This window comes from Symphalangus syndactylus, chromosome 8 (genome assembly GCF_028878055.3).
Source record: "Symphalangus syndactylus isolate Jambi chromosome 8, NHGRI_mSymSyn1-v2.1_pri, whole genome shotgun sequence".
NCBI classification, from domain to species: domain Eukaryota; kingdom Metazoa; phylum Chordata; class Mammalia; order Primates; family Hylobatidae; genus Symphalangus; species Symphalangus syndactylus.
Window position 1 is genome coordinate 31443395 of NC_072430.2, and position 16198 is coordinate 31459592.

General features: G+C 40.2%; 1 protein-coding gene across 5 annotated transcripts in view; it reads right to left on the reverse strand.

Annotated features, from left to right (window-relative positions):
• FLRT2 (fibronectin leucine rich transmembrane protein 2) overlaps positions 1–16198 on the reverse strand; it is a 104361-nt gene that overhangs the window by 47403 nt on the left and 40760 nt on the right. Inside the window, exon 1 of one of the 5 annotated variants that reach the window (XM_063645515.1) lies at positions 8527–9111. The exons of 3 other annotated variants lie outside the window; for them this stretch is intronic. The gene's annotated coding sequence lies outside the window, so the exon portion shown is untranslated. Of the gene's footprint in view, positions 1–328; positions 457–8526; positions 9112–16198 lie in introns of those variants that run through there. One more of the 5 variants, XM_055288535.2, reaches the window with a different exon arrangement.

Below are 16198 nucleotides of genomic sequence, written 5' to 3' on the forward strand. Positions count from 1 at the left end.
TTATGAACCAGATTTTTAGGTATGTGTGAATATTATTTTCTGAAAATAAATTGGCTCGATGCCATCTTAAAGGTATTATAATAAAGGGGCATGCATGCACTCGCACATATATGAAAACAAACTTCTTTTGCAAATGTAATCCCATTAAAAAGGAAAAACAAAATTACTTCTGAAAACTTCTGAAAATCCCATTGAAAGGGAGAAACAAAATTACTTCCGAAAACTGCAAAAATCTTGCAACACCAACAGTACCTTCCCTGGCTCATTAATTCTGGCCTAAATTTGCTACTGTCAGGCAAACCAGGCACACTGTCCAGCAGACACCCACCTGCTATTAGGCTGAATGTGCCTGGCATCTTGACATTCTATTGATTCCAATCCAAAGCTTATGTAAAAAAGGCAGCTCAGAGTCCAAAAGGAATTTCAGCCACAAATACTTTGGGAGAAATCCAAGCAACTAAAAACAGAAAGAAAGACAAGATGCAAATCTGAGTGACAAAACTGAGACAACCCAAGCCAGACTGGAGAATGTTCAAGGACAAATCTCCAAATGACCCAGGCATCAACCCCTTTGGATAACCACTTATTTAAAAAAAAAAATTCTAATACCCTGTGCATGGAATGACCACCCCTGACCCAATCTAGAGTATTGGTGGATATATTCACAAAGAAGTATTCACTAGTATCCCAGTGGCATTGCTTTTAAAGAGAGCCCTGTCATTTTTGCCCTGTAAGCCCTTATTACACATTCAGTAGAAACTTGCCATCTCATAAGTACAGTCTTGATAATGACAAAGAATTCGAATTATTAAGCAGTTAAAATGAACCAGAAACTATGTAAAGTGCTTAAGAATATCAGTCTTTGCATCTTCAAAACAACCCCATAGGCTAAGAATTTTGTCTCTATTTTATAGATAAGGAAAATTGGGGTTCTGAGAGGCAAATTAATTTGCTCCAAGTGGCTGGAAAACGAGATACTAGAAAAGAGAGGACAACAGGATTCATTTATACATTTTCTGACACTTTCCAGCCCTTCCCCACCCCTCCCAAATAACCTAAGCATAAATGAAATGGGTATATGTCCAATTTCCAAATCCTGGTACTCGTAGCTTTGGTGGCAGCTGCTTGTCACAGTCAACTCTGTATGAATAAGCTGGCTCCAGAGGGTTCTTTAAAGCCAGACCAGTTCCCCCAGTCTTTATTTTAGCCAAGAGAAGACACACATTTCAAAATAAAAATAAATACATAAAAAGGAAGGAGAAGGAGAAACCCGTAATCCCAGTAAGCAGCATGGATTGCATCTGGTCCTGGTTCCCCCACTCCAGCCTCCCACTCTCACCAGCCCACTGCACAGCTCCCACTGACTTCAAAGGCAGCTCCCGGGGGAAGGAGAAACAAAAGTCCAACAGGGCCAGCAGAAAGAAGGACCTTATCCACAGGGGAGGGTGGGAGAGGAACAGAGATTCACTGCAGATGCCAGTGGTCTCAAAACAAGAATTCAAAGTGTTTTCCCAAAGCTGATTTCTATGAGGGGTGCTGGGGTGGATCAGAAGGTTGAGACTCCAACTGGGAGAGATGTGTTTCTGCTGCTCAAATATTTCCCAGGTTTGCAAGACATCTCCAGCCTTTGGAGTGCCTTGTGGTTTGAGGAGCAGGGATGGCCATCCAGGTCTCAATGAGACTCAATTAACTCCTCCCATGACAAGGCAGCTGTATTTCACCATCCAGTAGAGCTGCCTGTGATTTTTTTGTGTGTGTGCATTGATTCAATTTGAAGCAATACTCTTTCGGTGAAAGAATGCCCCCTGGGTTGAGGTACGTAAAGTAAATATGTGAAAAAATCACTAAGTTCCTTAAAAGAGGTTTATTATATCCCTCAACCCGTATCTCCCCACGATGCTAGGATGACTATTTTCTTTGCCTGTGTCGGGGTTGAAAGCTTTGTCCTGAAGTCAGGTCTGTCCTCCTTCCCTCTGCTCTGCCTCTGATTTATAAGCTGACTTCTCCGACACAGCACTTAGCCATCCGTCCTCGGTTTATCACCCATCGGTTACCACTGTTATTGCTGCCATTAGTATTCAAAATGATTATAGACTTATAAAGTTGTTCTCTTCTGATAATAATGTTTGCAATATGCTTTTACACTGCCTAGTTAATATAGTGAGCCTGTGATTCTTTGCTCTGGCACAAGTCACACAAAACTGTTGCAGGAGAATATTGAGCAGATTTCTAAGCGTCTACATGGAGAACTAGGGGCTAAAACACAGGTGCCAATATATATATATACATAAAATATATATAAATATATATATATTTTAAACAACAACCTGGGTGTCCTTTTGTGCATAGGTAACAACAAAAATGTTGCAGTGGATGCAACATTAGAAACACTGGGCCCGTTCCCGCTCAACTCAGTTTGACACAATCTCCAGAGACAGTGATAGCCATTTCCTGAATAAAGCCCAAAGTCTGCTCATGACCTTCTCGCGCAAGTCCTATTGACAATTAAAAAACTAAAAAAGTAAATCGGGCCCTAGTGCGGTAGCTCACACCTGTAATCCCAGTGCCTTGGGAGACCAAGGCCAGAGGATCGCTTGAGGCCAGGAGTTTGAGGCCAGCCTGGGCAACACTGTGAGACTCCATATCTACAAAAAACCTTAGCCAGGTGCAGTGTTGCACTCCTGTAGTCTTAGCTACTCGAGAGCCTGAGGCAGGAGGACCACTTGTGCCCAGGAGTTCCAGATTACAGCAAGCTATGACTGCACCACTGTACTCTAACCTGAGCAACACAGTTAGACCCTGTCTCAAAAGAAAAAAAAAAAAAAAATCAGGAAAACACACATGGAAAGTAGGGCATAGTCCTCACAGGCTAATAGCCAGACTAAAAGAGAGGAGACTGCCTAGAAAATAGTCTTGAAAGGGAGCATGGCTGCAGGGAATTAACAAAAATCCATGCATCTCCCTTTAGAGACAGCAGCAGTGAGCTTGTGACTAGAATTCTCCTCTTCATGCATGTGCTTAACTTGAATGTCAACAGGAATTTTGTAAGAGCACTGCAGGGGAAAATGGATTCATTTGTCATCTAAAATGAATCATTTCACTTCCTCTCCTCCATTTTTATGTATATTGACAAAATATAAAAATACATTTTTGAAAAATCAATCCAGCTTTGTAGTTTTCTACTCAAATGCAAAAGTAGCCACCAGAATTATAAGATTCAAAAGGCTTTTACTATATTATTTAAATAGGGTTCCCCCAAAATGGGATTCCATGGGCGTCAGATTTACCAACGCCAAGCAAAAACCGCAAGTGGTAATGCATTACAAATCGCTCATCGTTTATTTTGAGGTTTGAATTTCCATTTTATTTTTAACAATAGTTTCACAGTTCACTGACAAATGTCCTGAACTATATTTAGAAGAATAACAGTATTTAAGATCAGGAGCACACATGGGCAGAGCTGGCTTTCCACTTTTTCTAAATAGAAATACAAAACGTGTGCACATTTTGTGAATTTCATGTCAAAGATTTGGGGTCTGCCAGCAGAATTTCTGCTCCCCTCTGATGGCTGAATGCCAATGCTCTTTCAGGTACATTTGGAATACTTTCAAGGTATGTCTACAATACCTTTTCTCCAATACAATGGAATATTTCCACCACCAAGCAAGCAACTAGTTTTAATATGGAGAGCTGCAAATCTGAAATGGGTTTGAAAAGAAATAGGAGAAATAGTTTGTTAACCTACCCCTAAAAGGTCCAACCAGTGTGTACTGCCATTGCATTTGGAATTAGATTTTCAGAAATTGAAAAACACTGTCTTTGGCTTTCCTTAAAAAAATGCTGAGAGGCAAGCAATATGCTGATTATTTTTCAAAGGAGGAGAAGAAGGTGTTGAAAGCTTTTAATAACATGTAAAGCTCCCAGTTCGCAAGCACCAAACACAAAACAATGGTAATGGTTTAGCACTTCATAAATGTATGTCATTCTGTCTACTGTTTGGAGACAGCAAATACTTTTGGACAAATTATAATGTCTCTGCCTTTATGCCTAAATAAAGGAAAACAGCCAAATACTTTGAGGCATCAGAAGATAACCATGGTGATGGAAATACACAGCTCTTGCCACGAAAGAAAATAAAAATTAAATACTTATAATTAAAACAGCACTAGAGCTGAAAGAAATCCGGATAACTGAGGTCATGAGTTTTTGAGGCTGCCACTGTCAGCCAGAATTTCAAATATGGCGCACATTTTGAGTAAAGGAAGATCATTTTACCTCATGCCTGGTCATGGTGAGCTCCAAAGTAGGTTATTAATCAGAGGAAACACAGCATATAAATAAACACGTCCATGAACAATCTCTTAACGAGTTAGTGCAATAAGTACCCTTTCTAATTCTAGAATATACCCTCACAAATGGAGTTTTAAAGGCAAGAGGGAATTAAGGTTTCCTGAACTCCTTAAAAGCTATACCCCTCCCAGGCATTGTGCTAGGCACTTAACATATATTACTTGCTTTAATCTTCTCCATAGCCCAGCCAAGTAAGTGGCATTATCACTTCTTTACAGACGAATATTTGACACACAGACGTGAAGGCATTTAGCTGTAGACTAGGGCTTCAGGAGCTGGATGAAGGGCAACAAAGCCAGGCTCATTCTGTCTTCCCTCCTAAACACTTTCACTTTCTAGAGGTTTAAATTGCTGCCCATTGTTCTTCATTCATTAGTCCATTTGCCCTATGGAAAAAAAAGTGCAGTTGAGGGAAGGATTTCCAACGCTGGTTGTACAAAACAGTGGTTTGGGGCCTCAGGGAAGCAAACTGTTCATCTCATTTCCCCACTGACTACCCCTTGCCTGGGATCATCACTGTGCCTGACCCAACACAGACAACTGTTTTATTTCCCCAGGTCCAATCTAACATGTGCTTACCAAAAACGTAAGTAAATTTGGGAACACTTTGTTTTTGAGCTGCAGAACTCCTTAATTCCTTCGACAACAATATTTTAAGGTGGAAAATCAGAAGTATTAGTAGATATTTTTGAGTTCGCAAAAAAATGTTTTAAGAACTAATCAAACTGTCCTCACCTGCAGACAGAGAGGAATGTGGTTCTCAGTCGCAGAAGCCATTATTCCATTCATCCACATTCCACCCCAAAGCACCCAGAAGCAGGAGATCCTTGACAATCACAACCCCCATTGCAGGCTCTGTGCTAGTATGTGCCATATTCACAAGATAAGTGTGCCTATTAGGGGCCTAGAAAATTACATTTGAAAACTTATTAAATAAAAGCCAAAGCAAAAATATTTGCTTTTCGAATGGCCACAGGCCTTTTTTGCTGAGTCGGTTTGCAATAACTGTGGGTGGTACCCAGAGATCAGTTTCAATAGAAATGAATCCTGGCTTTGTTGGCGCTGACCTGGTTTGCTCTTGAACAATAGCCAATGCCTTGGTTTCCTACCTTGTTTGGTATGTCCTGGGTAAGTTTTTTTTTTTTTTTTTTTTTCCAAAGGAGCCTAAAGAAGTACAATTTAACTACAGTAAGAAATATTGTATTTGAAAGAATAACTATTTGTGAAGACAACAAATTGGCCAGTGGGGAGATCTTAGATTTCTTACACGCCTCACGTCAAGATACTTTGCAATTTAGGAGAAGGTGGCAGTATCCACATGAGAAAGATTGTAAAAAATTTCTGTATGAAATGATGGCTTAATAGGAGCTATGTGGTTAAATTCCTTGACACTCTAAAAAAAAATCTTCAATTTATTTAAGAAATAAAAGTGAATGCTGCACTGGCAAAATGCAACAGAAAGAGAAGGAACCAAAAATTAAAAAGGCATCTCCAAATTTCCACTATAATGGTTCTCAAAAGGACTCAGAATACATTTTAACAGGCAGTACCAAAGCCTCTACAAACCCTCTGTCTCAAGGTCCTTTGTGACCTCTCAGCATTAGTCTTTGTGAAAGAATTGAGATTTTCCTGGCTCTATGGCATGAAGCATTGCCAAATAAGGTAAAACAAGATTTGAATATTGCGTGGGATATATGTATGCAAGAATATGCATTATCAGAAATTCAAATATACCTATTTTTATTTATTATTTATCTTCTGTTCTTATGTATTAAACATACTATTATATATAATATATATTTATTTATATATAAAATATTATTTATATCCTCTATTTTTACATATTAAAACTATCAACTCTAATAACAAAATAATGAAATAGTCATGGAGAAATTTTGAATGAACTATTTTTGAGCTGGTTAATGGTGCAGCCCAGATGCCCTTATCACTAGTATGCTTCACGGTTTCCTGGGAAGAACTCTGAAAATCTGAACTACTGGGACCTTCCCCTGTGGATCCGGCCTCTTACGCGCCAAGCACCACTATGTTTACAAGCTCCCAGGTGAGCCTTGATGCACAGCCATTTGAAAATGATCTGCTAACTCAGACTAATCAAAAGAAATGAGGAAGACACAACAAGCCAGATTTCTCTGATGGCTCAACTCACTCCACTGAGCCTTTAGATGTGGTATAAAAGTCTTAAATCTTAAAGCAGTGTTTACTTGAGAATGTCAAAAGGAGATCATGTAAACCCAAATAATGGCTGCAAAAATACTGTCCTGGACTACTTCATTACCCAGATGAGGACGCTGAGGGGAAAATCATTCTCACCCTAAATTAGCAGTCCAGAAACAAAACCAAGAATAGATGTCAGAATTTACCCCGTGCTGTCACTGTTAAACAATTCCTCCTCACATCCTGTGTCTTGAACAGCTGAAAGGGTTGGCACGCCCAGCAAAAAGAGCTGAGACATTTTTCCAGGCTTAGCTGAAGTGCAAACTCCTTCACTACAAAGCAACTGGCCAATCACGATGGAGCATAAAGAAACCCACATCTGATTCAGAAATTACCTCAACAGGTTTAAACTGCTTCTTCATTTTATCAGAGAAAGCTAATATAATATTAAAAATGAGTAAAGAAAAATCTAATTGCACTGCACTAAAAGTAAAACTCAATTACTTTTTGCTCCCAAAGATGTGTGTGTATGTGAGAGAGAGAGAGAGAGATGTGTGAGTGTGATGTATGTGATATGTGTGATGTGTGAGTGTGATGTGTGGGGTAGGAGTGAAGGGGTGGGAGAGGGAGGGTCTCCCTCTCTTAGCAGAATTTTCTTCCCTGTGATAGATCAGCTTTTAAAATAACTTGCCACCCATCCCTCTGTTTATACTGATAGGAACTTTCCTCTGATAGAGGATATGATAGACAAATCTGGGTTGCTGACTATGAGTTTCAACCCAGTTCTATGCCCAAAATGATGATTCACAAAGAAATGTATGCACACAAAACTGTGACTAATCGGAGATAGGAATGACTAAAAAACTGAAGCATGGCATGTATGTAGTAAGAATTCATTAGAGTGGAAAGTAGTGAGTGATAAAAACTCTCTCTTGAGAGAGTTACTCAGACTTGTGTTCAAATCCTGGTTCCACAGGCCGCGAGACCTGGACAGGCTACTCAAGCCCTCTAAGTCCCTTAGCCATCTGTAACATATAAATAACAGCAACTAACTCAAAGGGCTACTGTGAAGAGTAAGTCAATTAATATGTTTGAACTATCTTCCACAAGCAGGGCACAAGGCACACTAAATGTATAGAATGAGAAGCATGAATGTGTGTTTCTGTGGACCCAGTGGGTCAGCCAGTCACCATATACTTACAGCGACTAAAGCACCAAACTTACTCTGTGCCTAGCAACACGCAGGACAAATGAGCTATAAAAGAATAGCGAGGCCTACTGTCTGCACATAACTGTCTTATAATCAGTTAACCAACACATGCTTAATAACAGCCCCTGCCATGAATACGGGATGTGAATAATTATGCAGACAATACAAAAAATTACTGGATATACTGTCCTGCTCCCTATGTCTGGGTTGAGGAGATAACGCATACCTGCTTGAGAAGTTAATGAAAATGACAGTTAAATAACAACTACAAAAGAACATAAAAGTACACATGGCAGTTCCTGATGAATAGCCCAAAGTGGTATAATTGATAATGACTATGAGCTCCGAGAAAAAGGGAACCACCGTGTGTTAAAACAGTCTGGGAATTTTTCGTGGAAGATAAGCCACTTAAGATTGGCCTTGAAAGAGGAGTAAGATTTAGATAAGCAGAGAAGAGGAAATCCTAGGTTTATGATCTAAGTAAAGACACAGAAATGAGAAAACACAGGGCTGAGTGACGACTTCAAGATATAAAGTACATGATTTGTGTTGTTTGTAGCAGTGAATGCCAGACACAACAGTGAGGCCATAGCTGTCTAGGCCGGGGGTTCTCAACATTTTATGGTTAGTCTCACCCCTATGCAGCTGTCAGAAAATAATAGTGATCATTCTCAAGGCTCTGGACCCCAAAATATTTGGGGTTGCATAGGTAAGACTGGTTGCAGATTATAGGAAATTGTTAGTAAACTGGCACTATCCCATCCTTCCAAAACACATACACACATACTCACCTTTCTATTTCACTGAATGCAGAACAATGGTGTCTCTTGACAAATGGTTTAGGTCACTGTAATAAGAAACAAGAGCCACTGAGAGCTTTGACGCTCCACATCATGAGACACTTGATAAGCAAAAAAGGTCCTAACTGTGTTCTTCGGACATCAAATACACAAGAAATCAGAGAAGCTGTGCCTCCCTTTGGCTTTGTCCCTATGCTGACCCACCATAGCCCACCTAAATAAGATTCCTCCCACTCCACCATGGTAAGCACGTCGAGAAAATATTCAATACTGGACTAACAATGATTACATTCGATTCTAATTCTTGGAATCAATCGTTGGTATAGCCAGCCTTTGAGCATGTCAATCGAAGGGAAGAGCAGAGATTATACAAACCATTTCTTCTCCCTATGTCTACGTCAACCACCCCATCCACTGGTTACACTCTTCACGCTGCCAATTGTCAACAGTTAAGTGAAAATGTCATATTATACATTATTTGACCACCTAAGAATTCAATATTCTCCCCACCCCACGACTTTTTTTATAGTTTGTTAAAATTTCTGAAACTATAAGAGGGTAATAATTTCTATTCTGAAAGAAATTCCGGAATATAAAAACATGATAGCAGACCCTAAGTTAACATGATGGGATTCTTAAGATGACATCATTTTCTACAGAAAAACATTCACAGATATCATCCAGGGCTGAAGTAAAGTATATCCATTGAAACCATCTCAGTCTTGAGCAAAGCAGATGAAGAAAAGCCCTGAGTTCCAAATCTTCAGGATGTTACCAGGACCCTAGATCTACTATCACCACCTACCATCATCCAAATGTAACACTACTGAAAACCATAAATTTTAAGTAACAGGCTTTAAAATCTAAACTCTTGACTCAGTAAAGTGCAAAGAAAAGGCAAGTATAATGGAATACATTAAGCCATCAGAGGTGTTTTTTTAAAAAATAAGGAGAATTTGGCCAGGCACAGTGGCTCACGCCTGTAATCCCAGCACTTTGGGAGGCCGAGGCAGGCAGATCATGAGGTCAGGAGTTCGAGACCATCCTGGCTAACACAGTGAAACCCCATCTCTACTAAAAAAAAAAATACAAAAAATTAGCCGGGCATGGTGGCAGGTGCCTGTAGTCCCAGCTACTCGGAAGGCTGAGGCAGGAGAATGGTGTGAACCCAGGAGGCGGAGCTTGCAGTGAGCCGAGATCGTGCCACCGCACTCCAGCCTGGGCAACAGAGTGAAATTCTGTCTCAATAAATAAATAAATAAATAAATAAATAAATAAAAAATAAGGAGAATTTAAAGGGAAACAGAAACCTAAAAAAGTCTGTAAAACTATGCACTTCACTCTTTGCTCTTCCATTAACTGTACAAACTGAAGCACACCTATGCTATGTTTTAAAAAATAATAATTGATAGCTAAATGTAAAGTCATTTGGATACTTCCAATACTGTAATCAGATTAAGGTAAGAAAGTAAGACTATGAATTCTAATTCCTAAAATGAAAATGAAGTTGAATTGTTACATGTTCAATTTTCATATGTGTTTACTGAGTTATTTACAATATCCTCACATAGAATCTAATTTGGAGTTGGAATGTGACACCTATAAAAACCAAGGTCTTCCATCTTTAATATTCAATGCAAACTTGACAAGGAACCAGAGAACATTTTCAAAGGAGCCCAAGGTACAATTTATGTGTCAAAATAACAGCTCTACCCTCTTGGGTTATGGCTGTTAACATCAGAAGCTAGAGAACGGGATGGTGGAGATACACAGTCTTACTTGGCGTGAAAGCTTGTCACTTTCTATTTTTGATTTCTGTAATGCTGAAAGACGTTATGCCCATTTGGAGAAAGGCTGTTTAAAGAACACTGTGGTAGATAAAATGGCCATACCAACATCTTACAAATACCACTAAGACCCACTGTCACGTTAACATGATCCTACAATTCAATCTGGCCAAAACTTTTAAAAGAAAGTTTGGTCATGACAACACTTGTCATCATTTTTTTGGATAATGCAAAATCCCTCCAAAAGCACAGAAAAAGAAAATGCTTTAATAACGTGATTTCAGGATTGGTATTCTGCTATTGTCTCATCACTGTGTAGCAAGATAAATGTATTTTTCATTAGCTCTGCTAAAACCAAAACAAATCATGGTAACCAAAGGGCTAGGGGACAAAATAAACCTCATCTGAAATTCTTACAGTGCATTCCTCACTGTGACTGTCTGCCGACTTTATGAGAACTCTAAAGTACACGTCCAATGTCCTGGTTCCTAATGGTGCCTTTGTCTCTAACATTTATCTCTAAGGACCGAGTTGAATGCATCCAGTGTGGGTGGTGTTCGCTGCATGAGCTGATCTTTCCTTCCTGCTGTCCTTGCCCTGTCCTGGTCCCACAGTCCCAGCACAGAGGACTCCACTAGACTCTGCCCTCCCTGCTGCTCCTGGTATGGTTTCCTGGTCAGCTGAGGGAGCCAGAGGAGGACAAACTTCCCCTTCACTCTATGCTAGGCTGGCAAAAGGAAACCTGCATTGCCCATGGTAGGCTTGACAATCGGTATTCAACTGCCAAGGGTGTGGGGGGATGGCAGAGCTGCTTGAGGCAGATTCATTTCCTCTTTTCTTTCTAGGAGAAATTCAAGAACAATGCTCAAAGGCAAAAATGGTAATCTGGAGTAGCTAAAATGTCTTCCTTTGTCCCCACAGAGCCCTCACGAGTTTGTCACAAAGCCTAAAAACCCACCATCTATGAGGTCTTTTGTTTCAGTTAAGAGTTGCAGTCACTAGGAAACTGCTACTAGGTATCATGAAAGGGTTTACTGATCCATCAGTACCACAGTTGGGATTTCTAAAATAAAAGATAGGTTGGCAGGCGAATCCTTAAGAGAAGGGAGAAGAGGGAAAAGGGGAGACAGAATGAGTGAGAGGCAGAGAGAGGCGGCTGATATACACCAGGCACTGTGCTAGATGCTTTACATACCGCATATGTTAACTTCTGAAGTCCGTAATGGCATCTGCAGGTTACAGAACAGTAAAACTGGGTTTCCAAAAGTTAAGTAGGTAAGAGAAGAAAGGTAAAGATACCAGAAATAGGGGGAGAGAGCAGCCAAAGTTGGGCTCCATAGTGAAGTGGTCTCATTAATTGTGGGGTGAAGACAGGATCAGGCCATTGAGTCCCTGAAGAAGTTTATGGAAACAAAGAGAAAAAGAACAACAAGAACAACAAAAGCAGGAACTGGATTTGAAGCCCAAACACCATCTCTTGTGCAATTTGGTCCAGAGCTGGTCCAGGCTTCTTGAATGTGAGCACATTTTTTTAATTAAAATCCCCAACTGCAGGATATACCAGAAAAACAATTAAATTCATTCAGAAACATACCTAGCAATGACCACTGACTTGGTACTGATGCTTTACACGTGGTCCTTGAGCCTGTCCAATCATTTTATGATTTCCACGTTCACTCTCCTTACAAGAAGCTTTCAACTGCACAAGTAGGAAAGCAAAACTCAGCCCATTCAGCGAGAAACTGAGTGACTTACCTAGGGCAGAACTAGAGCCAAAACTATGTGCTCCGTCTCCAAGGCCCATGATCTTCCCCCAGCAATCATCCCCTGCAGATTAGCAAGGTACTGTGAACAAAGGCAATGCCTACCCCCACTTCCCTATCTCATCTTTATTTGTCCCCTTATAAAACAGGAAAAGGGTCAAATTCTCAAGGAAACTTCCACAAGGAGAACAAAGGCAGCTTTCCAAATAAGTAGTCAGGCCTCTTTCTTGTGGTATTGTACAGGCCTCCTGTAACTCACCTGCTGAGAGGCCAGCAAGTCATGCTGTTTCTAGGGGAAGTTAACATTCCCCTGATCTCTATAGAAAAAATAAAAATCAGGCCTTGCGCGGTGGCTCACGCTTGTAATCCCGCACTTTGGGAGGCCAAGGCGGGAGGATCACGAGGTCAGGAGGATCACGAGGTCAGGAGTTCGAGACCAGCCTGGCCAATATGGTGGAAGCCCATCTCTACTAAAAATACAAAAAGTAGCCGGCCATGGTGATGCACATCTGTAATCCCAGCTACTTGGGAGGCTGAGGCGGAAGAATCACTTGAACCCGAAGGCAGAGGTTGCAGTGAGCAGAGATCGTGCCACTGCACTCCAGCCTGGGTGACAGAGTGAGACTCTGTCTCAAAAAAAAAAAAAAAAAAAATCATGTAAGTCACTTCCTGTGTGCTAGGCCCTCTTCTAAGGCTTTCACAGATACTAACTCTTTCAATCCTCACAATCACCCTAAGAGTAGGTACTCTAACTATGTGCATTGTACAGAAAGATACTGAGGCAGGGTGATGCAGAAACTTACGCTCCTGAAGAAGTGGCAGAGCTAAGATATGAGCCAATGCAGTCCAGCTCCAGAATCCATGCTCTTAACCAGTGTAATGTGGCAACTGGGCACACACACACATTGCAAACATGGAGTGTATGCTTTTCTAGAAAGCCTCAAGTTGGTCTAATAAAGGAAGATGCTGAAGGAAGCTTTGAGATTCCAGGTATCTTTGGAGATTCTATTACATGCAGACACCCACCAGGGATGAGGCAACCACAGCGTTCAGGAAACTGTCCAGTGTCCATGGGATTCTGAGGGGACATGTCAAACGTGGCAGCTCAAATATAATGCTTTCACCCACTTTCGTGAAGCCCAAACTTTATGCACGTGTTTGCAGGTAGCTTCCCCAAACCCAGCCCCTCTGATAAAATTACCATGAAGTGAAAGCATAAATACATTTTTCATTTAAATAGGTTCTAACAGATGTGTCCTTCCTCCAACTTTCAATGACACTGTTTCAATCATGAGAAATTTTGTGTGACCCATGGAAACTATATTGATTACTTTTTAGGCACAACAGAAATATTAATACTGCCCCAAAGTTCTGTGCTGTATTACTCTTCATCTGGCAGAAACGGACAGCTTTTTCATCATGACTAATTCACAAATGACCAAACTGAAAAATATTTATGTTTGCTTCATTCCTGGGAAGCTGATACATAGAAGGCATATGTTCCTTCTTTTTTCATGCCGAAGATTTCATAGTACCCAACACAGAGACTATTTTTCAGCCACGAGATGACACTTTCTTCCCCTGCAACTAGGCCAGGAATATAAACCTTGTATATTCTACCATATATATTTGGATCAACTACTGAACAATACTAAATATTGCATTTTCCAAAGTGCTTTCACCAAAATAGCTGCAGATTTTTTTTTTTTTTGAGACGGAGTCTCGCTCTGTCGCCCAGGCTGGAGTGCAGTGGCGCAATCTCGGCTCACTGCAAGCTCCGCCTCCCGGGTTCACGCCATTCTCCTACCTCAGCCTCCCGAGTAGCTGGGACTACAGGCACCTGCCACCATGCCTGGCTAATTTTTTGTATTTTTAGTAGAGACGGGGTTTCACCATGTTAGCCAGGATGGTCTCGATCTCCTGACCTCGTGATCCGCCCTTCTCGGCCTCCCAAAGTGCTGGGATTACAGGCGTGAGCCACCGCGCCCGGCAGCTGCAGATATTTCTATCTTGCACACAGACACACACACACACACACAACCATGGAAGTTAAGAGGACTGAGTGTTCCTTTAGGATTCAACTTGAGAATTTCCCTTTGATTATCTTACAGGCTAAGCATCAAGATAATTTTCTTGATTCCTTTATGAAGTCATTTTATTCTCAGATAACAGTCCCTGATTTCAGTCTAAAGCAGAATAATACTTTGTTACGTTTGCTTCTTTTTTTCCTCCATAAAACCCTCTCTTGAAAGTCTCTACAATCAGACTCAACAGGCATCCGGTGAAAACCATCTTCCCTGACCCACACATGCGTGGCTCATCAGGGTACAACACTTTGACTCTTTCCCCCAACTCATATGGGCACTATTATTTGTCAGATTGTGTGCATTCTCTAAGGCCCTCAACCAAAATGAATTAGGCCAAGTATCATTGTGAAAGTGGGTCTCTATCCAGGTAGAATCTACTTTGTCTCCTGATCTCCAGTGTATGAATCATCAGATTACTTCACGGAAAAAACTACTGCTGGCATAATAGCACTTGCAAATTTCCCTAATTGTGTCATTTTCCTATACGGGTTTACCTGTTGGCATGGCTTAGATTTGGCAAAGGACAAAGACTCATGTTTCTTATTCTAATGATTGGTGGGAACATTGGGGTGGGAGGGGTGGCAGTTGACAAAAAAATTGGTGTATTTTGCTTATTCTTCCTTTCATCCTCTACTAAAATCATTCCCCAAACAATGAAGTTTCTATCTGGAGGACTAATAAAGCAGTGTTTTCTCCATTAAGATAAGACCTCATGGTGCGTATTTTATCATAAATTCCATTTCAGTTTCCAAGGCCCCATGGATTCAATTAGTATGAAGTTATCAGTGTCACATCAAGCACATTTTCCCTCATGAGCTAAAATAGCTTTCAATCTAGGATTCTTTTAATGCTACTTCCAAGTGTCTTTCAAGCATGACAACTCGAAATACCAACTTTTATTTTAAAAGCTAACAATGTGTATTTTAAAACCAATAACCTCACCACAAGAAGCATATATATCTTAATACATCTCCATGCATATGGTTTCTAAAATCATTCAAAAATTTAAATAAATAAATAAATAAATGTGATCACTAACCATGCATGTAATGGAGAAGTAGTAATATCACTATTAATAACATTGGGAAACTATCGGGGTTCCAGATGCCACATAATATTCTGAATAGCAACATCAAGGTCATTATTTCTACATCCAGCCCAATAAAACAATTGTAGATTCCACTTGTCACATATCCACACTTTAACTTAAAATGAACGTGACAGATTACTTACGAGACAAATAGCAGCACACAAGTGATGTTATGACAAAAGCTATTTTTATGACTTCATGCATACTGAGGTTATTAATATCACTCCTACGCAAAAACAATATGTGACACTCCAGGCTGCATGCTATTTGGGTCAGGAAGGCTTTCATTATCTTCATTCAGAAAAAAAATCCAAAAACTGTTTTTTAAAGTAAAGTAGTTCGTTCCCTTTCCCAAGATCCCTGAAAGGAATGGAGGTGACAAAAATGGAAATCTGGTTTAAAATAACACTTTAGGATTTCTGTGGCTTTGTACCACTGACTGTTATACATACTATTTTACAAATTGCATACCAAGACTGGCAGAGTTCATAACTTTGCTACTCTTTTCTTGCTATCATAGAAATGGTAAGGCAGAGAGCCAAGATAACTAGTGATCGTATGATGAGTCTCTTATCTCCTTCACTTGATAAAACTAGTGATCACATGATAAATATCTTATCTATCTCACATCACAACCAAAACCCCCTTTGAGATCACTGCTATTAGAATTCTCATCGTCCAGATGTAGGAGTTGATTTGCAGAGGATGCAAAGCTGCACAGTTTAAGAACTATTACATTAAATTACATATAGTTTGTTTCAATCATGCTAGGTATAATAGTATTTTTCTGTAATAGTGTTACCCACGTCTTCAAAAGACACAGAAAACGGTGTGCACACAGAAAACGGTGTGCATGACAGAATCTTACTTTCAAATACTGCCTTTCGATGTTATTTGAGAGTCTCATAACCCACCAGAAAACCAGCCCTTTTGCCA